At 45.5% G+C, this 27114-nt stretch overlaps 1 long non-coding RNA gene and 1 other non-coding gene across 7 annotated transcripts; one reads left to right on the top strand and one right to left on the bottom strand.

Annotated features, from left to right (window-relative positions):
• Nucleotides 1–36: 36 nt before the first annotated feature.
• On the top strand, nucleotides 37–13790 carry LOC132208617 (uncharacterized). Of its 6 annotated transcripts, none has more exons than XR_009444757.1 (5): nucleotides 37–226; nucleotides 3220–3305; nucleotides 5137–5327; nucleotides 5421–5533; nucleotides 12242–13790. It is a non-coding gene; the product is annotated as an uncharacterized LOC132208617 (long non-coding RNA). The 6 variants fall into 6 exon arrangements; XR_009444756.1 differs by lacking the exon at nucleotides 12242–13790 and adding an exon at nucleotides 8452–12210; XR_009444754.1 differs by lacking the exon at nucleotides 5421–5533.
• A 2113-nt stretch (nucleotides 13791–15903) lies between these two features.
• LOC132208630 (U2 spliceosomal RNA) lies at nucleotides 15904–16085 on the bottom strand. The gene has a single exon (XR_009444771.1). It is a non-coding gene; the product is annotated as a U2 spliceosomal RNA (small nuclear RNA).
• Nucleotides 16086–27114: the final 11029 nt, after the last annotated feature.

Here is a 27114-nt window from a genome sequence, read left to right as displayed (position 1 = left end):
GTCGCCCAATCGGAATGAAGGGAGGGCGGGATTAGTGAAAACCACGTGATCACCCACGCTTGCAGTTCAGAGTCGCTGAGACAACAGGAACAGCAGATGCTGGAGCATCTGAGATGACACGGTGTGTAGCTGGATGAACACAGCAGGTCAAGCAGCATCAGGCGAGCAGGAAAGCTGATGTTTCGGGCCTAGATCCTTCGCTGAGACCAAGATTTGTGCAATTGAGGTAAGAGCAGGACACGGTAAAGAAAGCAAAATGGCAGAAAGCGGGAGGGAAGTGATTTTTTTCATCTTGGATTCTCCAGCATCTGCAGTTCCCATTATCACGGGAAGTGATATTCGTATGGGTTTGGAAATTTCACAAACACTTCGTGCACGTCGGAAAACATATATTTGAAACTCCCAGACTCACGTTTGCAGAAAACAAATCAATGCCTCAGATCGTGATAGGTCTGTGTGACTGTCACCATCTTTATTGGGGGCAATGAACCGCGGGGCGCATGCGCGGCAGCTTTGAAACTTTAAAAGGGCCGAGGTAAAGTTGGGCGCATGCGCATCCGCCTCTGGTAGAAAGAGCACAAGGTGTGGAGCTGGAGGAACACAGCAGGACAGGCAGCATCAGAGGGGCAGGAAAGCTGACCTTTTCGGTCCCAGACCCTTCAGAAATGGGGGAGGGGAAGGGGATTCTGAAATAAATAGAGAGAGAGAGGGGGAGGCGGGTGGAGAGGAGACAGACAAGTTAAAGAGGTGCAGATGGAGCAGGTAAAGGTGAGTGTAGGTGTGGAGGGAATAGGTCAGTCCAGGGAGGACCAACAGGTCAAAGGGGTGGGATGAGGTTAGCAGGTAGGAAATGGGGGTGCAGCTTGAGGAGGGGATAGGTGAGAGGAAGAACAGGTTAGGGAGGTGGGGATGAGCAGTTGTTTATTGTGAACTGAGCGTAGGTGTTCTGTAAAGCGGTCCCTAAGCCTCTGCTTGGTTTCCCCGATGTAGAGGAGGCCGCAATGGGTACAGCGGATGCAGTACACCACATTAGCACCTGCATTTCCCCATACAGATGGTCTAAAAACCCTATGCTATTTCCTGTCCTGCAGGTCTGACCAGGTCCCCTCCACTGACCCTATTATGCGCTTAGGTGAACTCGTCCTCACCCTCAACAACTTCTCTATCAACTCCTCCCACATCCTACAGACAAAGGGGGTGGCCATGGGTACCTGCATGGGCCCAAGCTATGTCTGCCTCTTTGTCGGAACAAACCATCTTCCATACATACACTGGCCCTAAACCCCACCTCTTCCTCCGGTACATAGATGACTGTATCGGTGCTGCCTCCTGCTCCCATGAGGAGCTCGAACAGTTCATCCACTTCACCAACACCTACCACCCCAACGTTAAGTTCACCTGGGCCATCTCCTAACACCTTTCTCACCTTCCTGGACTTCTGTTTCCATGTTGGGCAACTGTCTGGAAACCAATATCCATTTCAAACCCACCAACTCTCTCAGCTACCTAGAATACACCTCCTCCCACCCACCGCCCTCAAAAAATGCCATCTCCTATTCCCAATTCATTCACTTCCGCCGCATCTGCTCCCAGGATTCCACTCCCGTACATCTGATGTCCTTCCTTTTCAAGGACCGCAACGCCACCACCCACCTCTTTCCTCCCGCACCACCCCCCCCGCAGTGATCGAGAATGCCCTTGACCGTGTCTCCTGCATTTTTCCACAACTCCTCCCTCGTACACCGTCCTTGCAATAACAACCAAAAAAGAATCTCCCTCATCCTCACGTACCACCCCACCAATCACCGGATCCAACGCATCATCCTCAGACATTTCCGCCATCAACAATCCGACCCCAACACCGAAGACATTTTCGCCTCCCCACCCTTGCCTGTTTTCCGGAGGGACCACTCTCTCCATGACTCCCGTGGCTCTGCACTCCCCTCCAGCCCCACTACACCTGGCACACTTCCCTGCAACCGCAGGAAGTGCTACACTTGCCCCCACACCACCTCCCTCACCCCCATCCCAGGCCCTAAGAAAACGTTCTACATCAAGCAAATGTTCATGTGCACATCTGCTAATGTGGTTTACTGCACCCCCTGTACCCGTTGTGGCCTCCTCTACATTGGGGAAACCAAGCGGAGGCTTGGGGACTGCTTTGCAGAACACTTACACTCGGTTCACAACAAACAACTGCACCTCCCAGTCGTGAACCATTTCAACTCCCCGTCCCATTCCTCAGACGAAATGCCTATCCTGGGCCACCTGCAGTGCCACAACGATGCCACCCAAGGGTTGCAGGAACAGCAACTCGTATTCTCCGTGGGAACCCTGCAGCCCAAAACGTATCAATGTGGACTTCACAAGCTTCAAAATCTCCCCTCCCCCAACTACATCCCAAAACTTGGCCAGGTTGTCCCTACCTCCCTAACCTGTTCTTCCTCTCTCCTATCCCCTCCTCCCACCTCAAGCCGCACCCCCATTTCCTGCCTACTAACCTCATCCCACCCCCCTGACCTGTCTGTCCTCCCTAAACTGACCTATCACCTCACTACCTCCCCACCTATGCTCACCTTTACCTGCTCCATGCTGGCATCTTTGACTTGTCTGTCTCCTCTCCACATATCTTCTCCCTCCATCTTCGATCTGTCTCCCCCGTCTCCCTATTTAGTTCAGAAACCTCTTCCCCTACCCCATTTCTGATGAAGGGTCTAGGCCCAAAACGTCAGCTTTCCTGCTCCTTGGCCTGCTGTGTTCATCCAGCTCCACAACTTGTTATCTCGGATTCTCCAGCATCTACAGTTCCTATTATCTCTTATCCAAGAGAAATGTTTGTTTCTTGTAGATTTCTTTCCCAGAGTGTGGGATAATAGCAGCTCGCACTGCTCTTGCTCACTTCTGTGCTTCCTGATCACCTTTGTCAGTGTCTAATCTCTTCAATCTCTAATGATGGATATATTTGATCTCTGTAGCATTTTACTGTTACCTCCTTGTACCTTTTTTGTGAATAAATTTTCCACTGCTCCCCACCCCCTCACCATATGCTGCCCTCTTACCAGATTAATTTTTGAATGGTATCTTTCACAGTCAGGAAATATTTTCCCAGAAAGAGAGTGCATTTTTCTTCCATTCCAGACCACCAAATTCTACAGCATTTTTATTCTATGTCATTCAGTTTGCACTTCTGCGACATTTGCTCTGTTTCTCCTTCCACAGATACCAGCGATCGTTGCCAAAGCCCTGTTACCTGTGGAGAAGATGATGTTTAACTTTCGTGTCCTGCTGCATTTTGTATGCTGAAGGTACTCCCACAATGCGGCCATTTGAGAAATTACAGATTGTTCATCTAGCGATACTGAAGAGCTGATGGTGTATGTCCAAGTCAACAAACAACTTGTATTTTTATCATGTTTTACAATTTGATTAAAAATATTATCACGAAACTTTTGACGTAAGGCCATATTAGGTCAGGTGACCAAAAAGTTACCAAATTTGCAGGTTTTCCTGACTATCTTAAAGAAGGAAAGCAAACCTAAGAGGTTTATCATGGGAATTCCAGACCATGTTGCCTGGCAAGTGTAGAAACAGCCTCCAGTAGTGAAGCCATGATTAAACACACTGTTGGAGTCGGAAACTAAATGAGTTGTTGAAATAGAACATAGAACAGTACAGCACAGAACAGGCCCTTCAGCCCACAATGTTGTGCCGACCATTGATCCTCATGGATGCACCCTCAACTTGAAGGTTGTGTGGTGCAGGGAGATAGGGCTCATCACAGCCAGGAATTAAATCAAGGGTGGGAATTTTAAATTGTTGCTTATAAATAGGAGCCTTTGTGGGTCAGGGAGCACAGCAGTGATGGATGAACAGGTCTTGGTGCAAATTAACTTGTGTGCAGCAGAATTTTAAATATTCTTGAGGTTATAGGGACATTGAATGTGGGAGGCCGACTAGCAGTGCGTTTGGATAGTTACGTCTAGAGCTAACACAGGAATAGATGAGAGGTTCAGCAGATGATCTGAAACAAAGGTGTCATTGTCAGGTCATTGCCACTGAAGTGGAAATAAGTGGTTTTTGTACAGAACTCTGCAGTTACCCTCACCTCACCTCAGGAATTCAGCTGTTTGTGAATTTGTGGATCAAGTCTGTAATAAGATCAGGAACTGAGTGCCTGCCGTGGCCCAAACTGGGTGTCACTGAGCAGGTTACTGCTGAGTAAGTGCTGCTTCATAGTGCTGTTGACGACACCTTCCATCACTTTACTGATGATAGAGAGTGGACTGCTTGAGGGGAAACTGGTTGGGTTGGATTTGCTGTGTTTTTGTCCTGAACAGACCTGGGCAGTTTTCCAAATTATCAGTAGATGCCAGTGCTGTAGCAGGACTTGAAACAGTTTGGCTTGGAGGCTAGCAAGCTCTGGAGCACTAGTCATCGGTACTATTGCCAGCGTGTTGCCAGGGCCTGTAACCTTTGCAGTATTCATCCATTTATTAATATTATTTGAAATGAATCAAATTGGATGAAAACTCACATCTCTGATGTAGGGGACCTCTGGAGAAGGCTGAGATGGAGCATCCAGTTGGCACTTCTGGCTGAAGATTGCTGCAGTCTTGTCTTTTGCATGGATAGGTTGGGCTCTTCTGTCAGTGAGGATGGGGATTTTTGGCATGCTTCCTCCAGTGACTTGTTTAAGTGTTCATCACCATTCACGACTGGGTTTGGCAGAACTGCAGAGCTTAGATCTGATCTATTGGTTATGGGGTGGCTTAGCTCTAATTCTTGCTGCTTATGCTATTTGGCATGCAGATAGTCCTGTTGGGAAGTTTTACCAGGTTGGCAGCTTATTTTTAGCTATGCCTTGTGCTGCTCTTGGCATGCCCTCCTATACTCTCCATTCAATCAGTGTGGTTCCCCTGGATCAATGGTAATGTTTGAGTGCACAATATGCTGGCCCATGAGGATACAGATTGTGCCGGAGTAAGTTCTGCTGCTGTTGACGTCCCACAAAGCCTCATAAATGTCTGGTTTTGAGTTCCTGTATCTGTTCCAAGTCTGTCCGTTTTAGCCAAAGTTCATGCCACTCAACACAATGGAGGGTATTCTCAAGTTTAAGATGAATCTTTGTCTCCACAGGACTGTGCGGTAGTCGCTGTTATCAATCCTGACAGGGACAGATGCATCTGCAGCTGGGAAATTCGTGACAATGAGATCTGCTATGTTTTTCCCTTCTGTTGGTTGTGTCAGCACCTGCTGCAGTCCCAGCCAAGCAGCTTTGATGAGCTTGATTGGTGATCCTGATGCTGAACTACTCCTGATGGTCGACAGTGAGTACATTTAGTGCCATTCACACTCACACTGTTTCTCCAAGTGCTATTCGACATGTAGTTTTTTTTTTAAAATTAAAATTCACTCTTCAGATGTGGAAATCACTGGCTGGACCAACATTTATTGCCCATCCCTCATTGCCCCAAAGGCAGTTAAGAGTCAACCACATTGCTGTGGGTTTGGAGTTGCATGTCATGCAGACCAGGTAAGGATGGCAGATTTCCTTCCCGAAAGGACATAAGTGAACCTGAATAATCAGCAATGGTTTCATGGTCATCATTTGACTATTAATTCCAGATCATTATTTAATTCAAATTTCACCATTTGCCGTGGCAGGATTCGAACCCAGGTCCCCAGAATGTTATCTGGGTCTCTGGATAAATAATCTAGCGATAATACTGCTGCCGATTTTATCAACTGAGGGAGGATGGTCCATGGCATTCAGCAGGAGCCATGAGACTTCCAGGCGTAAGAGTCAATGTCAAGTACTCCCAGGTCCGTTCCCGCGATCAGAATAGCACTGTGCTGCCACGTCCGTCCTGCTCCTGGGACAGGCCTTCACTCAGGACAGTGGTGGCGTGTGTCACTTGTCTGTAAGGTAGATTCTATGCAAATGAAGCTGTTTCTTGACTAGTCTTGGAGCCACCTCTCCAAATTTTGCCACTCGCCCCGAGATATTAGTAAGGAGGAATTTATGGAGTCGACAGGGCTGATTCTGCAGTTGTCTTTCCTCGTGCCTTGGTAGATGCCGAGTGGTCCACCCAGCTTCATTCCTTTGAGACTTTACAGTCACTTGCAACTGAGTGGCTTGCTGAGGTTGGCAAATTTTTTTCCCTGATGGACATTAGATTTTTTTCTTTTTCTGCCATTAGCAATGGTTCCATGGCAACCAGTTGATTCTTAATTCCAGTTTTTTTATTGAATTCAAATTCCACCATCTGCTAAGATGGAATTCAAACCCAGACTTCTGTTGTACATTTTAATATTCTGGATAAAAGTTAATTCATCAGGTTTGTTCACTCATTTTTGAATATCTCTAACACAGGCATTGTTTCTTTGCAAACCGTTGTCCATCATCCTGTCTCTTCAATCCTCCCCTCCAACCAAAAGTGAGGGAGTCATATGGAAACTCCATCTCACTGAGATTGCGACAATCCAAATCGGATGCCTTTGCTGCTTCCCTCTCTTCCACTCGCCCACCAAACTAAATTGCCTTGCACGTTGCTCATCGTTTTAGTCCTAATCTTTCTCCAGTCTCATGTAAGCCTTAACAGAGTTTGTCTTAATCCTTTGCCCTATTGTCGCTAAACTACAAACATTCTAACTCTCTCTTATTTCTCCTCCTGCTCCTCCTCCTCCTTGCCTCTGCCCCCATGCCAGTTTAGATATTGTCACTTGTTCTGTCTACTTCTCTTTTCTGGTTAGGTCCTTCTCACCTGTTCTGTTTAAAACCAATATTTGACCTCACTGTCGTTGGAAAATCCCACTCCATCTCTCTCTTTCCTGTCTGAAATCCATGTAGTTGATGTCCCTCAAGGATCTGTCCTTGGCTCATGCTGTTTCTCACTGACATACCGCCAGGAGGTGAGATCTTCCACAAGCACCATGTTAGGTTTTGCACGTATACTACAATATTCAGATCTAACTCCCCTCCATCTCTCTCCTTTGCTCCACTGTTACTCAATTATAAAACTGCTTGTCATGATTCCACTACGTGATTAGCTGAAATTTCCTCCAATAACACTTTGTGAAAATTAAACACATTGCCTTCAGTTGTTATTACAAATTATTTTTTCTTACTACTGTACTGAGTCCATCCCTCTCGCTGGGAACTGTCTGAGGCTGAACTGCACCCTTCTCAATAATGCTCTCATATCTCCCCTCAACGTGAACATTTTACCATACATCTTCTCAATCACATGCCAGAAATTTCAACCTCTAAAATGCTCCTTCTCTCCACCTCACTCCAGCTCATTTGTGACTGAAACCCCTTACCCATGTCAGTGTTGCCTTAAATTTGATGATTCCAAAAGAGAGCCCTCCATTCTCTGCCTTATCAAGAATCTGCTCCCACAATCGGAAATATCCCCTCAGCATTTATGCTGTCAACTCCCTTAAGAATCCTATATTTTTAATTGGATCATCTCTCATTCTTCTAAAATCTAGTTAGTAGATTCCAAACCTGTTTAGTCTTAGCTTAAAAGATAATCCCTCCAAACTGGTGATCATCCTAGTTCATCTTCTCTGAAATACCTCCAATGAAGTGATATATTTGCTGAAATGGACCAAAACTGCTCACATTCCTCCAGATGTGGTCTTAACAACAATTTGTACATTTGCCCTAAGACATGTATTCCAAACTCCTATACTGCAAACATCTTGACATAAGGGATAACATCCCTTTGCCCTTCCTGATTTCCTGTTGCAACTGTGTGCACGCTTTGCATTTCCTGCACAATTATTCCTGAGTCCCTCTGTGATGCAGTTTTCCACAGTTTTTACCTTTTTAATAACACTGTTCTTTGGTCGTCTCCTCAAGAATAAACTTCATAATTTCCCACATTTATTCTCCATTTGCCAACTTGTCACCCATTTATCAATATCTCTCCATAAACTGTAACCCTCATGGAACTTGACTGTTATCCCTTCATGAGATCCTCCCTCATTCTTCTAATCTTTTTGTTGGGAGCACTGGGCAAGACGACACGTACATAATTGCTATCTTTTTAAGGGGCATTCTTTTGAATGACTGGGAGAAGCTTGCAGTCCATTGTTCAGAATCGAGACAACTTGTTCATCAAGCTGTTAGCTTTTCCAGCCCAATGTCTCATTGATGTGGCAGTGCAGCAGCAGAAAAGGAAGTGAATCCTGTCATCTGCATCTCTCTAAATCATGGCCGTTCTTTGCCATATGTCAAAGACCTACAGTTCTGGTCAGTGGCATGAAGTCCCAAGGTGGAAACTCCTAGAAACCCAAATAGATTTCTCCCTGAATCGACGACTGACCTCCACAAGGGATAATGTGTAATAGGGACAATGCACAGTTATCCTCGGCCAGGATGAGGGGATGTTGTGAAATTCTACCCGGACTGACAGTGATGGATTTCATGAATTTGTGTTACAGGATAATAGAAGTGGACTTTCAGGTGGGGAACTCAATAATTGTAACAACAAACTCTGACAGAATTACTCAATTCATCAGCACCTGGATATTCGCATTGTGTGAGAGTGTTGTGTTCCTGCTCATTTCCCATTTACCGTGTAAAATTTCTCTCTTAAATCACCCCATTCTCTCAATAGATCGTCTCTGAAATTTTCAGTGTGTCCTGTAATCTTTTTTATGATCAGTCATGTGTACATTTTATCATCCTAAAGTGTTTCTTTTGCCAACACCTCTATCAAAGGTCGCCACAAAACCCTTTGTTACAAGGAGAACAATCTCCGTTTCCCCATCACCTGATTCCTCAATGACTGTTTGCTGTCTATAAGGCACTCGTCTGGATTGTGTTGGAACATTTTCCACTTCCTTGCATGAGTACAGCCCCAACACTATTAGAAAAAGTGAACATCCTCCAGGTGAAGCAGTGTGACAGAGTCGTGTCCCATCCACCACATGCAACATTCCCCTCTACACCACCGAGGCACAGTGGCATCACTGTGCCAAAGGTAAAGTCACCATTGTCCTACCTGACCATAGGGCTGGTTTAACCCGAAGATAACCACACCGTGGGTGAAGGGAGAGGTTGAGAAGGAGAGTCCGTCTATTTTAGATGGATATTCTCAATATGTACGAACAATGCCCAGGTCACATGAAAGAATAATGTTAAAAAACAAGCACTAACCATGCAACTAAAAACCCTCTTCCTACAAACCATTCTGTTAAATCTCTTCTTCCCCCTATCAGGGACCATCCCGTCCTTCACAGTGTGTGGGGGATCTTTGGTTTGCACAGACTCAGCTCGTCTTTCCTGTCTGTGATGTCATCATGCTGTGACAATGGCACTGAACATCACTGTCTGTGAGGGTGGTGGGCACAGAGATCCTCATAGCGTTTAAGACATATTCAGATGCCCACTTGTGATGCCAACGCAGACAGGTCTATGGGCCAAGTGCTGGAAAATTAGCTTAGAATAGTTAGGTGATGGTTTTTAACTGGCACAGGCTGGATGGGCCCCAAAGCCTTTTTCTGGACTGTAGACCTCCGAGACGCTTCACATAGGAAGATGCCAAACAATATTTCAAGCCATTTCAGAAAATGAGATATTAAAATATATGACTCATGATTACCTCACTTTTCTACAAAAAACATTGAGCATAGAGATGAAGTGGTTTACCAAGAAATTCTGGAGCTTGAATCCCAGGAAATTGCAAGTGCCACCATCAAGTGGAAGAATAAAAATGGGATCTGATGAAGGGTCTAGGCCCGAAACGTCAGCTTTTGAGCTCTTGAGATGCTGCTTGGCCTGCTGTGTTCATCCAGCTCCACACTTTGTTATCAAAAGGACTGTATTAGAGGAAAGCACAATTTTGCTTCCAATTAGCAAGCTCTTCCTGAATCACATGTGATCTAACTTTACTCATCAGTCTACCATGTGGAACTCTGTCAAAAGCTTCACTCTCATTCCAGAGGTGCTGCAAATCTGATCCAATCCCCCTGCCATTTGTCCACCGCCCTCTTGATCATGCCTTGAAAAGTTAATAAATGTGAGATATTGTGTTTTGGTAAAGTGTAGGACTTAAACAATTGATGTTTGCACCCAGGGTAGAGTTGTGGAGCAGAGAAATGCGGAGATTCAGGTAGATACTACTTTGAAGTTTATGGAGATAGGTAGACAGGGTGGTTACCAAGTTGTTTCGCACACTTGCCTTCATTACTCAACCTTTGGAGTCTCGGAGTTGGGATGTTATGTTGAGATTGTACAGTACATGGTGAAGCTTCATTTGAGGTATTGTGTGCAGTTCTGGTCGCCCTGTTACATGAAGGATGTTATTATTAAACTGGAGACAGTTCAGAAAAGATTTGCTGGGATGTTACCAGGAATGGAGGGCTCGATTATTAAAATAGACTGCCAAATCTAGGACTTTTCTCACTGGAGCATAGGATGTTAAGGGTTGACCTTACAGAGGCTTATAAAATCATGAGGGCACAGATCATGTGAATATTAAGGGCTTTTTTCCCTAGGTTGGGGGATTTCAAGACAAGGGGACATATGTGTAAGATGAGAGGAGAAAGACACATTTTAAAAAAGGCATGAGGCTGAGATAGTAAAAAAGTATTTCACATGCCTATTTACTGCAGAGAAGGATATGGAAGCTAGAGAGCTTGGAGACATAAATAATGAGTCGTCAGAAGTGTCCATATTACAGTGGTCTAGGTGCTGGACGTCTTAAACTGCATAAAGGTGGATAGGTCCTTGGCACCTGATCAGGTGTTACCCACAAACTCTGGGAGAAGCTGGGGAAGTAATTGCTGGCCCCCTTGCTGAGGTATTTGTATCACTGACACTAGTGAGGTGCCAGAAGTCTGGGTGGCTAATGTGGTGCCATTCTTTAAGGAAAAGCCAGAGGACTATCGACCGTTGAGCCTGATGTCAGTGGTGGGTAAATTGCTGGAGGGGATTCTGAGGGAGAGGATTTGCATGTGTTTAGAGAAGCAAAGACTGATTAGGGATGGTAGACATGGCTTTGTGAGTGGGAAATCTTGTCTCACTAACTTGACTGAGTTTTTTGAAGAATTGACAAAGAAGATTGAAGAAGCCAAAGCAATGGACATTGTCTATATGGACTTCAGCAAGGCATTCACCAAAGCTCCACATGATAGACTGGTTAGCAAGATTAGATCAAATGGAATCCAGGGAGAGTTAGCTATTTCAAACAAAATTGGCATGAAGGGAGAAGACAGGATCGTAGTAAGGGGTTGGGGTTGTCTATTTTTTCAGTCTGGAGCACTATGAACAGCAGTGTGCTGCAAGGATCGGTGCTGGGTCCACCGCTTTTTGTCATTGATACAAATCACGTGGAATGCATATTGGAGGAATGGTTAGTAAGTGTGCCGATGACACAAATTGTTGTAGTAAACGGCAAAGAAGTTTGCCTCCAAGTACAATGGGAACTTAATCAGATGGGCCAATGGGCCAAGGAGTGACAGAAATCAGTTTAGTTTGGATAAATGCGAGCTATTGCATTATGGTGATGAAAATCAGGGCAGGACTTAAACAGTTAATGATGAGGCCCTGGGGACTGTTACACAACAGAGACTCCTTGGGGTGCAGGTGCACAGTTCCTTGAAGGTGGATGGCAGGTACAGAAGGTAGTGAAGATGATATTTGCTGTGCTTGCATTTATTGGTCAGTGCATTGAGTGTAGGAGTTGGGAGGTCATGTTATAGGCTGAACAAGACATTGATTATGCTGCTTTTGGAATATTGTGTTCAGTTCTGGTCTCCCTGCTATAGGAATGATGCTGTTAAACTTGGCAGGGTGCAGAAAAGATTTACAAGGATGTTGCAGGAGGTGGAAATTTTGAGCTGCAGGGAGAGGCTGAATATGCTACGGCTATTTTCCCTGGAACATTGAAGGCTGAGAGGTGACCTTATAGCAATGAATAAAATTATGGTGGGCATAGGGTGAATAGCCAGTTTAAGCTGAGAGGGAAAGTTTTTTTTTTAAAGGGAAAGTTGGTGGTGCCTGTGTAGAATGAGCTGCTCGAGGAACTGGTGGAAGCTGCGACAATTATGACATTTAAGAGGCATCTGGATGGGTATGTGAATAGGAAGGGGTTAGAGGAATATGGGTCAAATGCTTGCAAATGGGATTAGATTAATTTAGGATATCTGATCGGTACGGACAACTGGGACCAAAGGGATTTTTTCGTGCTGTACAACTCTGACTACGCATTTTTTGTTTTCATTTCAGATTTCCACAATTTTACTTCTGCACTGTTCTTAGTCTTTCAGAGGGATCGAAGGGTTGAGTTACAGATCTATATAATACCTGTCCTTCCTCCCTGGCTCTCCCACCTCTCTTTCGGGAGTTTTGTGCAAACACTGACTGGATCCCTTACCTGGAGGATATTTATTTATGAATTTGTTCAAATGATCATCCAGCATATTCCCCAAGTATCCCTCCACAAATGTCCAGAGGATTTCTCAGTTTCACAATCTGTGTGCGTTCTTCTGGTTCCTCACTCACTGCACTTGCTTTCTGTTTGAAAGCTCAGTCTACAGTTGGAGAATTCAAACAGGAACATATCCAGATCTGACAGTCACTTTGTTAATCACAACTCAATTACCTCAGGATTTTGAACAATGATGGAAAAAGCAGCACTCACAGAGGGGAGAAATGTGCGTGGTCTGTGAAGATTCATCTGAAATGTCCTTACACCAGCTCAGTGACACTGGGGAAAGACCATTCACCTGCTCTAAATGTGGGAAAGCATTCACTCAGTCATCCAAACTGTTAACACACTAGTGAGTTCACAAAGAAGCACAGTTGAAGGATTTTGCTGTCACTCTCACTATCAAATGAACCATGGTTTTGGGCTGTTTGTACTGATGTTACTGATCCCTGCTCAATTAAAGATACTGATATTGCGGATAAAATGTTAATACCAGTTGTGTATCTGTAAGGTAGAGCTTGGAAATAGTCATGTTATCATGACACATCGACACATTCACACTGACGAAAGACTATCCACCCGCACGGTGTGTGAAAAGGGATTTCCTGGTTCATCAGGACTGGTTAACTATCAGCAAATTTCTGAGTAATTATTAAGTTGGGTTTTCATTCTGCTGTTAGCTATATCCAAACCATGTTTTTTGGGCTTGTTTCTGGAGACCACAGGATCCCTCCGGTGTGGAAGCAGACCATTTAGCCCATCAAGTCCACTCTGAACTTACGAAGCGTGTCCGACCCAGACCTTGCCTGCGTGGGTTTCCTCCAGGTGCTCCAGTTTCCTCCCACAGTCCAACAAATGTGCAAATTGGGTAGATTGACAATGCTAAATTGCCCATAGTGTCACGGGTGTAAAATGCAGAGACGGAGTAGGTTGAGAGAATGGGTGGGATGCTCTTTGGAGGGTTTGTGTGGACTCAATGGACTGAATGGCCATCTTCCACACTGTAGGAATTCTATGATGATCTTGATGGCTCTTTATTTGTTAGTTATGCCTGCGCACCTTTACAATTACAGATTCTATTGCTCTCCACAGACACGTTTCAATTTTTAACAGATATTTGTTTATTGGAAACAATGCAATCTTTCCTTTTGATTTTTATCCACAAAATAAAAGTTTTAAATCTAAACAAAAGATTGGGATGAGTCCTGTACTATAATCCGTGATTGCATTTTCCCAATTGGCTACGAAACCTCGTGACCATTGTGACTCTGTCCGGGGGGAAATGCGGTCTCCTCAGATATTTTCCTGTTGTCCATAGCAATGATGGATCTCATGATGAATACATAAACCAAGACATTGTGTGATATCTACTGTATATTTTCTATTTAGTCTGCTGTCCATTACTCCACAGAGACTGAGATAACGGTCTGGGGACCTAGGTTTGAATCCCACCATTCCAGATGGTAGAATTTGATTTTTTTAAAAAAATCTGAAGTAAGAATCTAGTGATGACTGTAAATCCGTTGTCCTTGTTGGAAAAACCTATGTCTTTTAGGGAAGGAAACTGCCATTCTTATCCAGGGATATCAAGATCCCATAATGCCTTTTTAAAAAATTAATTTTAAAAAATCTCCTGCAAATACATTTATCTCTGTCTTAATTTATTTGGCAACCGACAGTTAAAACTGGTTGATGGTCACTTTCACTTTTGATCAAGCTGTGGCCATTTCATGGTTGAAACAAAAAAAAATGCATGAATGGAACCACAGTTCTTCTCGGAGGAACAATGCATGCTTTGAATTGTTTGAAAAAAAACCTCATCTCACTTCTGAGCCAGATATCAAAGTTGACCGGATCCTGATGCTGTGTACCATGGAAGTGAAATTCTTCACCATCCTATCCACTTGTGTTGCTATTTCAGGGAGCTATGGACTTGAACCTCCCAAACTCCTGAACACCTTGAGAATTTCATCAAACTGACCTCCAATGGCAGGAATGGACAGGGTCAGCTTGGATTGATGATCATAATTCAGGCTCAACAAGTCTATTGCAGCATTTTGGGAATGTAATTAGTAGTGAGTGTGGCCACCTCTCTGTTCTGTAGTGATACAGATCCTCTGATCCTGATTGCCCCAATGGCTGACTGACACTGTCAAAGTCCCTGGGCTGATATCAAATGATTCCTTGGACATGCTGTGTCAGAATCTCCTGACTTAATCCTGTCTCCCTTGCACTGACTGAGAACTGTTTCCCTGAGAATGTCAGACGTGACCATTCGGTCGAAACACCTGTTTGTTGCCACAGCTGCTAACCAGCCCTTGAGTGACTGCTGGGAACACAATGCTAAGCTGCCTGCCTTATGCCTGCGATAAACACCAGGCAAGACAGGAGCACTGTGAGACATTAGGTTCTAGTTCAGACATCAAAGTGCAAAAATGCCAGGGAAAGGGACAGATATTGTATCAGAACTCATCTCAGGTGCTGAAAAGCTTGTGGAGTTCGGACAGCAAGAATGCACTTTTTGGACAGGCAATTCTGCATCTTGATGTAGAATTTTTATTTAACTTCTGGCTCATTTTGCTAGATTTGCAAATATCTCTTGGTCTGGCTAATGTGAGAAGTGGTAATCTGATTAAACTCACAGGCCTTGATTTGAGAAAAATAAAGCAGTCACATGCACACGTTTGATTGGTTGCTCTTGCACTCAAATGAAAAATGTGCGTTTGTATACACCATACCCTTTCCTGGTTCACAGTGTTTCCAAAATCTCTAGTTCAATACATCCCAAGTCATCACCATCAGAGTCAAAACTAGTGAATACTTCGATAGCTTCATTTTTTCTTCATCTGAAATGCTATTTGTAATGAGGTCGTGTTGGCAGGCTATTTTCTTTTACTTCTGATGCCACGTGTGGATTTTCAGGGATGGTGTTGGTGGGAAGATGCAGCATGTACCAGGGATGAGGGACTAACATTCAGAGCAAATGCTGAACATGTAGAAAAGGAGTGATTAACAGGTACCTTGGAACAAGCATATTTGGAGAAGGTTGGTTGAGAGGACTGAGAGAAAGCACTTTGGTGGCAGCACCAGGACATGTGTTTGATTCCAGCCTTGGGTGGCTGCCTGTGTGGTGTTTGCACATTCTCCCTGTGTCTGTGTGGTTTCCTCAGAGTGCTCCCACAGTCCAAAGCTGTGCAGGTTACGTGAATTAGCCATGTTAAATTGCCTGTAGTGTTTAGGGAGAAGTAGTTTAGGTGAGTTATAGGTCTGGCTGGGATGCTCTGAGGTTTGGTGTGGACTTGTTGGGCTGAAGGGCCTGCTATGGTTCCAGTGTGTTAACAAGGTGTAGAGCTGGGTGGACACAGCAGGCCAAGTAGCACTGAAGGAACAGGAAGTCTAACATCTTAGGCTGAGACACCCTTCTTCAAGTTTTGTCCAGCTGCTTTTAAAATTGGTTTAATGAGAGTAAACCATTCCTGGAAACCAGGATGATGCATGGAGAGGGCAGAGTAAGCCCCTGATCCAACTCCCTGCTCCAAAAGTCTGTTCAACATAGAGTCCTTAAGTAAACAACACATCAGATATTAAAGCTGATAAGAACTGATAGACTACAATCAAGTGCATAAAAGGCCAAGAAGCAATACCGGTTAGGGAGGCAGAGACAGGTTGGACTGGTTTTGGGATGCAGTGGGTGGGGGGGAGGAGCTGGGCTGGTTGTGTGGTGCAGTGGGGGGAGGGGATGAACTGGGCTGGTTTAGGGATGCAGTAGGGGAAGGGGAGATTTTGAAACTGGTGAAGTCCACATTGATACCATATGGCTGCAGGGTTCCCAGGCGGAATATGAGTTGCTGTTCCTGCAACCTTCGGGTGGCATCATTGTGGCAGTGCAGGAGGCCCATGATGGACATGTCATCAAGAGAATGGGAGGGGGAGTGGATATGGTTTGCGACTGGGAGGTGCAGTTGTTTGTTGCGAACTGAGCGGAGGTGTTCTGCAAAGCGGTCCCCAAGCCTCCGCTTGGTTTCCCCAATGTAGAGGAAGCCGCACCGGGCACAGTGGATGCAGTATACCACATTGGCAGATGTGCAGGTGAACCTCTGCTTAATGTGGAATGTCATCTTGGGGCCTGGGATGGGGGTGAGGGAGGAGGTGTGGGGACAAGTGTAGCATTTCCTGCGGTTGCAGGGGAAGGTGCCGGGTGTGGTGGGGTTGGAGGGCAGTGTGGAGCGAACAAGGGAGTCACGGAGAGAGTGGTCTCTCCGGAAAGCAGACAGGGGAGAGGATGGAAAAATGTCTTGGGTGGTGGGGTCAGATTGTAAATGGCAGAAGTGTCGGAGGATAATGCGTTGTATCCGGAGGTTGGTGGGGTGGTGTGTGAGAACGAGGGGGATCCTCTTGGGGCGGTTGTGGCGGGGGCGAGGTGTGAGGGATGTGTCGCGGGAAATGCGGGAGATGCGGTCAAGGGCGTTCTCGATCACCGTGGGGGGAAAGTTGCGGTCCTTAAAGAACTTGGACATCTGGGATGTGCGGGAGTGGAATGTCTTATCGTGGGAGCAGATGCGGCGGAGGCGGAGGAATTGGGAATAGGGGATGGAATTTTTGCAGGAGGGGGGGTGGGAGGAGGTGTATTCTAGGTAGCTGTGGGAGTCGGTGGGCTTGAAATGGACATCAGTTACAAGCTGGTTGCCTGAGATGGAGACTGAGAGGTCCAGGAAGGTGAGGGATGTGCTGGAGATGGCCCAGGTGAACTGAAGGTTGGGATGGAAGGTGTTGGTGAAGTGGATGAACTGTTCGAGCTCCTCTGGGGAGCAAGAGGCGGCGCCGATACAGTCATCAATGTACCGGAGGAAGAGGTGGGGTTTGGGGCCTGTGTAGGTGCGGAAGAGGGACTGTTCCACGTGACCTACAAAGAGGCAGGCATAGCTGGGGCCCATGCGGGTGCCCATGGCCACCCCCTTAGTCTGTAGGAAGTGGGAGGAGTCAAAAGAGAAGTTGTTGAGCGTGAGGACGAGTTCAGCTAGGCGGATGAGAGTGTCGGTGGAGGGGGCCTGGTCGGGCCTGCGGGACAGGCAGAAGCGGAGGGCCTTGAGGCCATCTCCATGCGGAATGCAGGTGTACAGGAACTGGACGTCCATGGTGAATATGAGGTGTTGGGCGCCAGGGAATTGGAAGTCCTGGAGGAGCTGGAGGGCGTGGGTGGTGTCACGGACGTAGGTGGGGAGTTCCTGGACTAAAGGGGAGAAAATGGAGTCCAGATAGGTGGAGATGAGTTCGGTGGGGCAGGAGCAGGCTGAGACGATGGGTCGACCAGGGCAGGCAGGTTTATGGATTTTGGGAAGGAGATAGAAACGGGCCGTGCGGGGTTGGGGAACAATGAGGTTGGAGGCTGTGGGTGGGAGGTCCCCTGAGGTGATGAGGTCGTGAATGGTGTTGGAGACACTCAGAGAATGTGCCAGCACAGAGGAAGGTGCTTCAGCCTGTCACTGTCTGCATCAGCTGTCTGTACGGGTAACTTCGCCAGTCCTTCGCGATGCCCTGTAAATCTCTCATCATTCAACTCTCTCTCCTGAGGGCCACAAATGATTCTGCTTCCAGCGCCCTCTCAGGCAGTGCACAGCCGGCAGAAACCACTCGCTGAAGACGGCGCGTCTACCTCCCTTGATAAACGTGACTCATCGTTGCAAAGAAAGTGACTCACCTCCCCCTCCCTCCAAACACCCCCACCCCATCTGTTTCTTGGGAATGTGTAACTGCCTGCAGTGTCAATGTGCCTGCAGTTGCTAAAAAGGTCTGATTTTGTGCTGTTCTATTCTGCGCACTAAACAAACTGAACTGTTAGCAAAGCAATAAATGCCTGCCTCTTCCCAAATCACATCAAATACTTGAAACAAATTCTAATTCTAATCGAGTAATATCCCTTTCAGGAAGTACTGGGTCACAATTATAAACACAATTTCTTAGACTAATCCATCTGACCGGGAATATATGAACTCTAATCCCCATCCATTCCAACATCCCTAACGTCACTCCCCTCCCTTCGTGGAAATGAACAGCGTGATGGTGGATATTAATGTCAGTACATTGAATAAGTCACAAATGGTTTGGCTTTGACTCCATACATTCCAATTACAATCTGGTAATGTAGAATTGCAAATTAAGATCCAAGAGCTGGAGAGACATAAAGGATGGAAACAGACTGATAGCTGCAACTTGTCTATTCGAACCAGAGGTCCTAAATTATTTTAGTCCCATTTCCCAGCATTATCCCGTATCCCTCTGTCCCCTTCCTATTCACTTACCAATGCTGATGCTGTTTAAGTGTTGTGATTATACCACCTCCTCCATATATGCAGCATTCTCTACATGTAAAACTGTCCCTCAGGTCCCCTCTAAACCTTTCACCTCTCAAATTAAACCCATGCTTTCAGGTTTGGATTCCTTTCCCTGAGGAAAAGATATTGACAATTCACCCCATCCAAGCCCCTCATGATTTTATAAACCTCTGTAAGGTCACACCTCAGCCTATGACGTTCCAGGGAATCAGCCCCGGCCTATTCAGCCTCCTCTCCCTGTAGCTCGAACCATTCAATCCATGCACCATCCTTGGAAATTTTTTTTTTTTCTGAAACCTTTCAGTTTAACAACTTTCCTGTAGCAGGGATATTATAACTGAGTGCAGTATTCTAAAAGTGGCAATGTTCTGTACATCTGCATCGTAACGCCCAAACTCCAATACTCAATACATTGATCAATAAAAGCAAGCATGCCAAATGCCTTCTTCACCACCCTGTCTAACTGTGACTCCACTTTTAAGGAACTATGCATCTGCACACCAATGTCTCTGTTTGGTGACACTCCCCAAGGCCCTACCATTAACTTATAAGTCCTGCCCTAGTTTGCCTTAACAATTCGCATCACCTCACATTTATTTGAACTCTATCTGCCACTCCTTGGCCCAGTGGCCCATCTGATCAAGGTCCCGTTGTACTCTGAGATAACATTCCTCACTGTCCACAACAACATGAATTTTGGGGCCATCTGCAAACTGACTTACCGTCCCTCCTGTGCTTCCATCTAAATCATTTATACAAAGTTATGGATAAGCAGTGTCCCAGCACTGATTCTTGTGACACACCACAGGTCACAGTTCTCCAGTCCGATATCTAACACTCTACCATCACTCTGTGCCTCCTGCCTTCAAGCCAGTCTTGGATCCAAACCACTAGCTTCCATTGGATCCAATGTGATCTAACCAGTCTACCACGAGGAACCTTTTCAAACACCTTTCTGAAGTGCATCTAAACAATATTTATCCTCTCTGCCTTCATCAATCTTCTTTGTCACAACTGCAAAATACTCAAGTTAGTGGGACGTGATTTACATCACACCAACACCAGAGTCAGATAAATGAGAACAGCACGTGAAGCAAAATGTGTACATGAGATAACAAAGTGTGGAGCTGGATAAACGGAGCAGGCCAAACAGCCCACAGCCAACAGCCCCAGAGGACACAGCCACGTTGAGCCCTGCCGAATTTTCACCATCCCCCAGACCTCCCACTGACTGAGGTCAAATGGTTAGTCCTCAGTCAGGGGCTCACCTTTGTCCCCATTCACCCACACATCCATGAATGGCAGTCACGTTAGGATATCGAGCAGCTTTTTTTTTCTGCCACCTTTGCCACTCCAGCTATCTTCTCGTCTATCCATCTTTGATTTGCCTCTCCCTCTCTCCCTATTTATTTCAGAACCCTCTCCCCATCCCCTTTTCTGATGAAGGGTCTAGGCCTGAAACGTCAGGGTTTGTGCTCCTAAGATGCTGCTTGACCTGCTGTGTTCATCCAGCTCCACACTTTGTTATCTCGGATTCTCCAGCATCAATAGTTCCTATTGTTTCTGATACAAAATTTATACATGACTGGTTAAAGATACTGAAACAATTTCATTGTCTTCAAATTTAAAATCAAATGCTGGAGTCTGCAGCTCAAAATATATCAGAAGCACTGGGATCAGGGGAAACCCACAGTTCAGGAAATGCCCATGAATTGGGATGATGTCACGAAGCAATTGCCCGTGTGTGATAACATCACCCACTCGAACACAGAGCATTCGGGTCTGCACAAACAGGTGGTGTGCACAAAGGATGTGAGGGTCTGTGGAGTGATTGAAAGGAGATTGATCAGAATGATTCAGGAACTGAGGGATATTAGTTGTAAGGTCAGGTTGGAGAAACTGAAGTTCTCCTGCATTTCCTGCAACTCATCCCTCTCGCCCACTATTCGCAATAATAACCAAAACAGAATACCCCCTTGTCCTCACATCCCACCCGACCAATGTCCAAATCCAACGCATCATCCTCCAACATTTCCGCCATCTGCAATCCAACCCCACCACCAAAAACATTTTTCAGTTCCTACCCTTATCTGCTTTCCTGAAGGACCACTCTCTCCGTGACTCCCTTGTCCGCTCCACACTCCCATCCAGCCCCACCACCCCCAGCACTTTTCCCTACAACCGAAGCAAGTGCCATACCTGCCCCTATATCTCCCCTTCACCCCCATCCCAGGCCCGAGGAAGACTTTTTACATCTAACAGATGTTCACCTGCACATCTGTCAATGTTATATACTGTATCCACTGTTCCCATTGTGGCCTCCACGACATCGGAGAAACCAAATGGAGGCTTGGGGATCGCTTTTCGGAACACCTACGCTCTGTTCGCAACAAACAACTGCACCTCCCAGTCACGAACCATTTCAATTCCCACCCCCCACCCCCCAACTCCTCTGACAGCATGTCCATCCTGGGCCCCCTACATTGGCACAATGATGCCACCTGAAAGATGCAGGAACAGCATCTCATATTTCGCTTGGGAACTCTGCAGCCCAAGGGTGTATCAATGTGGATTTCACAAGCTTCAAAATCTCCCCTCCCTCACCCACATGCCAAAACCAGCCCAGCTAGTCCCCGCCTCCCTAACCATTCCTCCCATCTCAAGCCCTACCCCCATCCCCTATCCACTATCCTCACCCCACGCCCCCCCACCCCGACCTGTCCGTCCTCCCTGGACTGACCTATCTCCCCCTAACTCCACACCTACATTCGCCTTCACTGGCTCTAACCCCACTTCTTTGACCTGTCTGTCTCCTCTCACCCTATCTTCTCCTTTATCCATCTTCTATCTGCCTCCCCGTCTCCCTATTTATTTCAGAATCCCCTTCCCCTCCCCCATTTCTGAAGAAGGGCCCGACCCGAAACATCAAACTTTCCTGCTCCGCTGATGCTGCTTGTCCTGTTGTGTTCATCCAGCTTCACACCGCGTTATCTTGGATGCTTGGAGACTGCTTTGTAGAGCACCTACACTCCCCCCCTCACTGACCTACCCCCACCGCCACTTCGCTCCTACACTAACCTCACCTCAACTAGCCTCCTTCCTGCCTCCTCAACCTGTCCGTCTTCCCTCCCACCTACCTGCCCCTCCCTCCTCACTGACCAACCCACGTCAAATCTCCCTACCTGCCTCACCTTTACTGGCTTTATCCCCAACTCCTTGACCTGTCCATCCTCTCTCCACCTATCTGCTCCACTATCTACCTTCTATCACTGCCTCTCCCTCTCTCTATTTATTTCAGAGCTCTGTTCCCCTACTTTTTTTCTGAAGAAGGGTTCAGTCCTGAAGCATCAGCTTTCCAGCCCCTCTGATGCTGCCTGGCCTGCTGCATTCATCCAACTCCAAACATTGTTATCCTAGATTCTAGCATCGGCAGTTTCTGCTGTCTCCATGACCATTCATGACTGGCTCTAGCAGGATAGTTGGCCTGTTGATCTTGCAATCATTCCACCCTGTCTGTAATGTGTTAGTTCTGCTGTTTGTAATGCAAGCAGTCGAATGCGGTATCTGTGACAGGTTGCCATCAGTTTCAGTTACACGTGGTTCTGACCCCGGCACGTTTGCCTGCACTCGTCACTGTCCCATTGATCAGCTTCATGGTAACCATAGACTGAGGGATCATCTGGGACAAAGAGTCACAGATTCTGGTGGAATACAATTCTGCTTCTGCTGCTGCTGTGGTTTCCATCACCACATGGATGCCCAGTTTTGAGCTGCAATAAGTGCAACGTAATGACCCCCAGGTCAGACCGAATCCCCATCGCCCTTGTACGCAGTGACCTACTCTGTTTTCTGATGTGGTAACACTTCCATTTGAATATTCTCATTCTTCTGACGGTCTTTCTGTGGTGTCACGTCTCCAATTTGTTACATTCCTCAAAACACATTTAACATATTCATCTGAATCTTTTCCCTTCCAGTTGGGGCACCTTCGGGTGGCACGGTGGCGTAGTGGTTAGCACTGCTGCTTCACAGCACCCAGGATGTAGGTTCAATTCCAACTGTCTGTGTGGAGTTTGCATATTCTCCCCGTGTCCGCGTGGGTTCCCTCCAGGGGGTCAGCTTTCCACCCACAGTCTAAAGATGTGCGGGCTCGCTGAATTGGCCATGCTAAATTGTGCATAGTGTTGAGGGATGTGTAGGTTAGGTTGGTAACAAGGGGATTGGTCTGGATGGGGTGCTCTGAGGGTTAGTGTGGACTTGTTAGGCTGGAGGACATGCTTCCACACTGTAGGAAGGTTTCTAAAGAGAATGTTTCTCTCCCTGACCATGACTAAGAGTTCTGCAGTGTTGGTGATGCCAGCGTTATGTCTTTTGGAACCAATGCATTAGTGCACCTTGTGCTGTCACTCACTTCTCAGTGTTTGGGGATCCATGTTGCACAGGGCGTTTGAGCTACTTTGACACACTTTTTCAGAATTTATTCAAAAACACAAATTGCTGAAGAAACTCAGCAGGTCTGGCAGCATTTGCAGAGTGAAAGCAAAGTTAAGCTGTTGGACCCTTGATGCCTTTTCAAAGCTCCCAGTTTCTGCAGCAATTTTTCTTTCTTCAGATTTCCAGCATGCACGGTGCTTTATTTTGTTGAAAATTCAGTCAGTGCCGATTCATTTCTGGAGAAACTCAGCAGGTCGAGGAGACAGAGAAACAGAGTTAAGGTTTCAAGTCCAGTGAGACCCTTGTTCAGAACTAGAAAGGATTGGAAAATGATCTTTTCAATACCTTGACAGAGGTAGAGGAGTGGTGACAGGAACCAGAGGCTGTGGGGACGCTGTGGAAGATGCAATTGGCTTTCAATTGTGGTGAAAGAGAAGCAGATGTACAGTGGGAATAAACAAAGGTGTGAATGGGGGAGATGGGTTCTCTCTATTGAGTGCAATGTTACCAAGACTCAAACAAGACAAAGTCACATCTTCTGCATCATATTGTGTTCAACATGTCTCCATTGATAACTCTGAATGCCATGTGCATGTATAAGCAATCTTATCTATCTGCACACGCACTGATTAAACAGTGTATGTAAAATCATTTCTCCTCCATTCCATTTCAAACTACCGTGTTTTGTTTGTATTGTCACTCGCCATTCCTCCAGCCAAATTTATTCTGTTTCTTTCTCTGTGTTTTATTTTATTCCATCAATGAAGAAGAAATTGCCTACTGGGTGATATCACGTTAGTCCTGTCCAGTCTGCACAGCCACTGCCCCCTCTCCCTTTCTGTTTCTTCATTAATCCCATAGATATTGTCTCTGACCCTTTACTCCCAATAAGCAAAGCAATTGGAAATGTAATGTTTACTTTCGGGCTAAGGCCAAAAAATCGGGAAAGAAAAGCTGTATAAACGGCAAAAAAAAAGTTGTTTGTAACTTCAGAAGCAAATTATTGAAAGTATTGTGTTAAAGATAAAATGTTGTCTTATGAGGGCAGTGAGAGGAAAGTTCAGCGAAACCCACATTTCGAGTCATTCTCCAGGCAGTTGTGGCCAGAGACAGTGTTTAGATTGGCAGTTGTTGTGGTGGAGGAGACATGTAACAACCTCTTGATGGGCTCTTAGGAAAGTGGTTACATGTGATATCGCATGTGGGGAACACAGCAGCATCATTGAGTCTATGCAGAGAAAGCATCACCTTTCTCCTTTATCTCTATCATTGTGAGAGTAATTGGAGATGGACACTAAGACCAATAGCAGGCACTGTCAGCATCCCACCCAGACCAGGTATTGTTGTTACATTAAAAGTGTCAGCGTGAAAGGGGTTAACTGGAGCTGTTTGTTCCGTGACTCGAATTAATGTCAGTCTCCATGGACACTAACTGTGTCACTGGAGGGTTTCCTTCTGCTATTAATAAGGGGTTTCTTCCAATGCGTTATCCCATAGTATCCATGGCTGTGTCATCCTCGACACGATTGGGATCAGCAGCTCCAGGGAGAGGGAGAGATCAGAATCTGTGAAAAGCGGATTGGGATGTTCCAATAATGGATCAGAATCTCAGAACCACACACGGGCATGTTCCAACAATGTACCAGAATCTGACAGGAATAGATTGGAATGTTCCAACAATGGACAGGAGTTTATCTGATGGCCTTTTCTGGCTTTCTATTGATTGGTTACCGTTAACATTGCAAATACAAGCTGTACTGATGGTTATTCAGGCTGGTTACTATCCCATGCTCGCTATTGTTGGTGTTCCTGGTAAGTTTCTCTATCTCTGTCCAGTCATTTATTCTGTAAAACTTTGTGAACAGCATCTCAATTTCTATGATCTATACCTGGCAAAGATGGAATCTACTGTATTCACTTGCAATTACAAACTCTATTCTTATTCCATGGCTTTTTTCACCTTCACTTACAAACCCCCGCGGAGCAACAAACGAGTTCATAACCTCCATTGGCCCATTTTGTCCTGATCTGATTTATATCACAATATCCCCTTTATCACCAATAATATTCCCAGTTTTCACTTCTTATTCAATGCTCTTTCCGAATAAATTAAAATCTTCTCCTTTCCAGTTGCAGTTCTCTTCTGGCCACACTTGCAGTGACTAATATTTTAATTGTGCACTTATTCTTATCTCTACATGGTCCTATGTCGGTTGCAAAGTGTGAGGGCAGTTTGATTCTAAAATGAGGTGGTCACAGCTTTGTGTCACTGGTTTCAGCATAACCCATCGATAGCCATGAGTGGGGGCCATGTCCATCATCTCCTCAGTGCAGTGCTCCAATGTATTCACTTGGTGACAGAGGCATCTCTCGTCACCCCCACTGACCCACTGCTGAGTGGGATACATTAATTCTGTCTCCACAGAAGAAGATACAGAAAATCTTCCAGAAATTCTACAGGACAGTGACTGTGAAAATGAGAAACTGTGGGAGATTAGAATTAATAAAGAGGAATTACTCAAAACTAATTGAACTGAAGTTTGGTACTTTGCTCTGGTACGTCCCAGAGTATACATGGAGGTGGTAATAGAGCTCATGAAAGAGTTACAGGGCCATACAGCTCTTCAGTCCAACCAGTCTATGTCAAGCATAATCCCAAACTATCCTAGTCCCACCTGCCTGGGCTTGGCCCATACCTCTCCAATTGCTTCCTGTTCATGCACTTATCCAAATGGCGTTTAAAACTTGTAACTACAAGAAAGAATTATTTGCTCCCATACAAAAGTCTTAAGATTGTGGAATTTCTTGTTCCTGCAGATTGGAAAATAACTGTTGTAACCCAGATAAAATCCGAAGTGGGAGGGGGAAAAAAAAACGAAAATTTGGACAACTTGTTGCCAGTTATGAGAAAAATATTGGAATCTTTTATGAGGACTGTGAAAACTTGACACTTGGGGAATCATATTCTGACTTGGCAAAGTCAACTTAGGTTAGGAAAGGGAAATCATCTTTGATAAACCTGTGGAGTTTGTGTTCATTAAAGCATCCACAAATTTCGGACCTGCGTCCAAATTATCCCCAGAAACGTCTTCCATTGCTGCTTCGGTCTTCCCTGCTAAGATTGTATTCCTGTTAACTTTGACCAGTTCCCCCATCATGTCTTTGTAGTTTCATTTCTCAATTATAATCGAGTCACATCCAAATGTGAACAATACATTTAAACTGAAAGAGGGAGGCTTGAGAGATAAGACATGGAGTAAGATTGGAGTATTTATTAACTCAGTATATGTCATGTATGTATGAGAGAGAGAGAAAGTGAGAGAGAATGTGGATGATGAGATGTAAAAATTGAGAAAACTAGAATATTGACAGAAGTAGATGTACTTTCCAATTTGTTTTGTCAATTCCTGTGTGTTGTGATCCTTTATCCAGTGCATGCACGGCTGTGTAATATGTATATAATAGTTGAAGCATCCACACATGAGGACCAGTGGGAGTTGTGTATTTGAATTTACAGAATACTTTTGATACAGTTGCACACAGGTGAATGAATAAAGCTAGAGTCCAGGGGTAAGGGGGAATCTACTACATGGATTAAGAATTGTTTAGTTGAGACCATACAGAGTTAATCCCTTTTCCAGACTGAACACTGTTACATGTTTGGACCACAGTAATTTGAAAGGCATACAGACAATTTGGATGCAAGAGTATATTTCTCATTTTGTATTGATTAAATGGTAGGAGGTTGGAAAGTGTTGTTGTCCAAAACGACCGGCCTGTCTGTGATCAAAGGTTGCTAAATATACATCGGGGTGTCAGCAACAAGGGAAGTAAATGGTATATTGTCCTTCATTGTAAATGATTCAAGTACAAAAATAAAGCCATCTTTCTGCACTTGTAGAGCC

The sequence above is a fragment of the Stegostoma tigrinum genome, unplaced genomic scaffold (genome assembly GCF_030684315.1).
Source record: "Stegostoma tigrinum isolate sSteTig4 unplaced genomic scaffold, sSteTig4.hap1 scaffold_49, whole genome shotgun sequence".
NCBI classification, from domain to species: Eukaryota; Metazoa; Chordata; class Chondrichthyes; order Orectolobiformes; family Stegostomatidae; genus Stegostoma; species Stegostoma tigrinum.
This window is presented reverse-complemented; position numbering and strand designations above follow the sequence as displayed.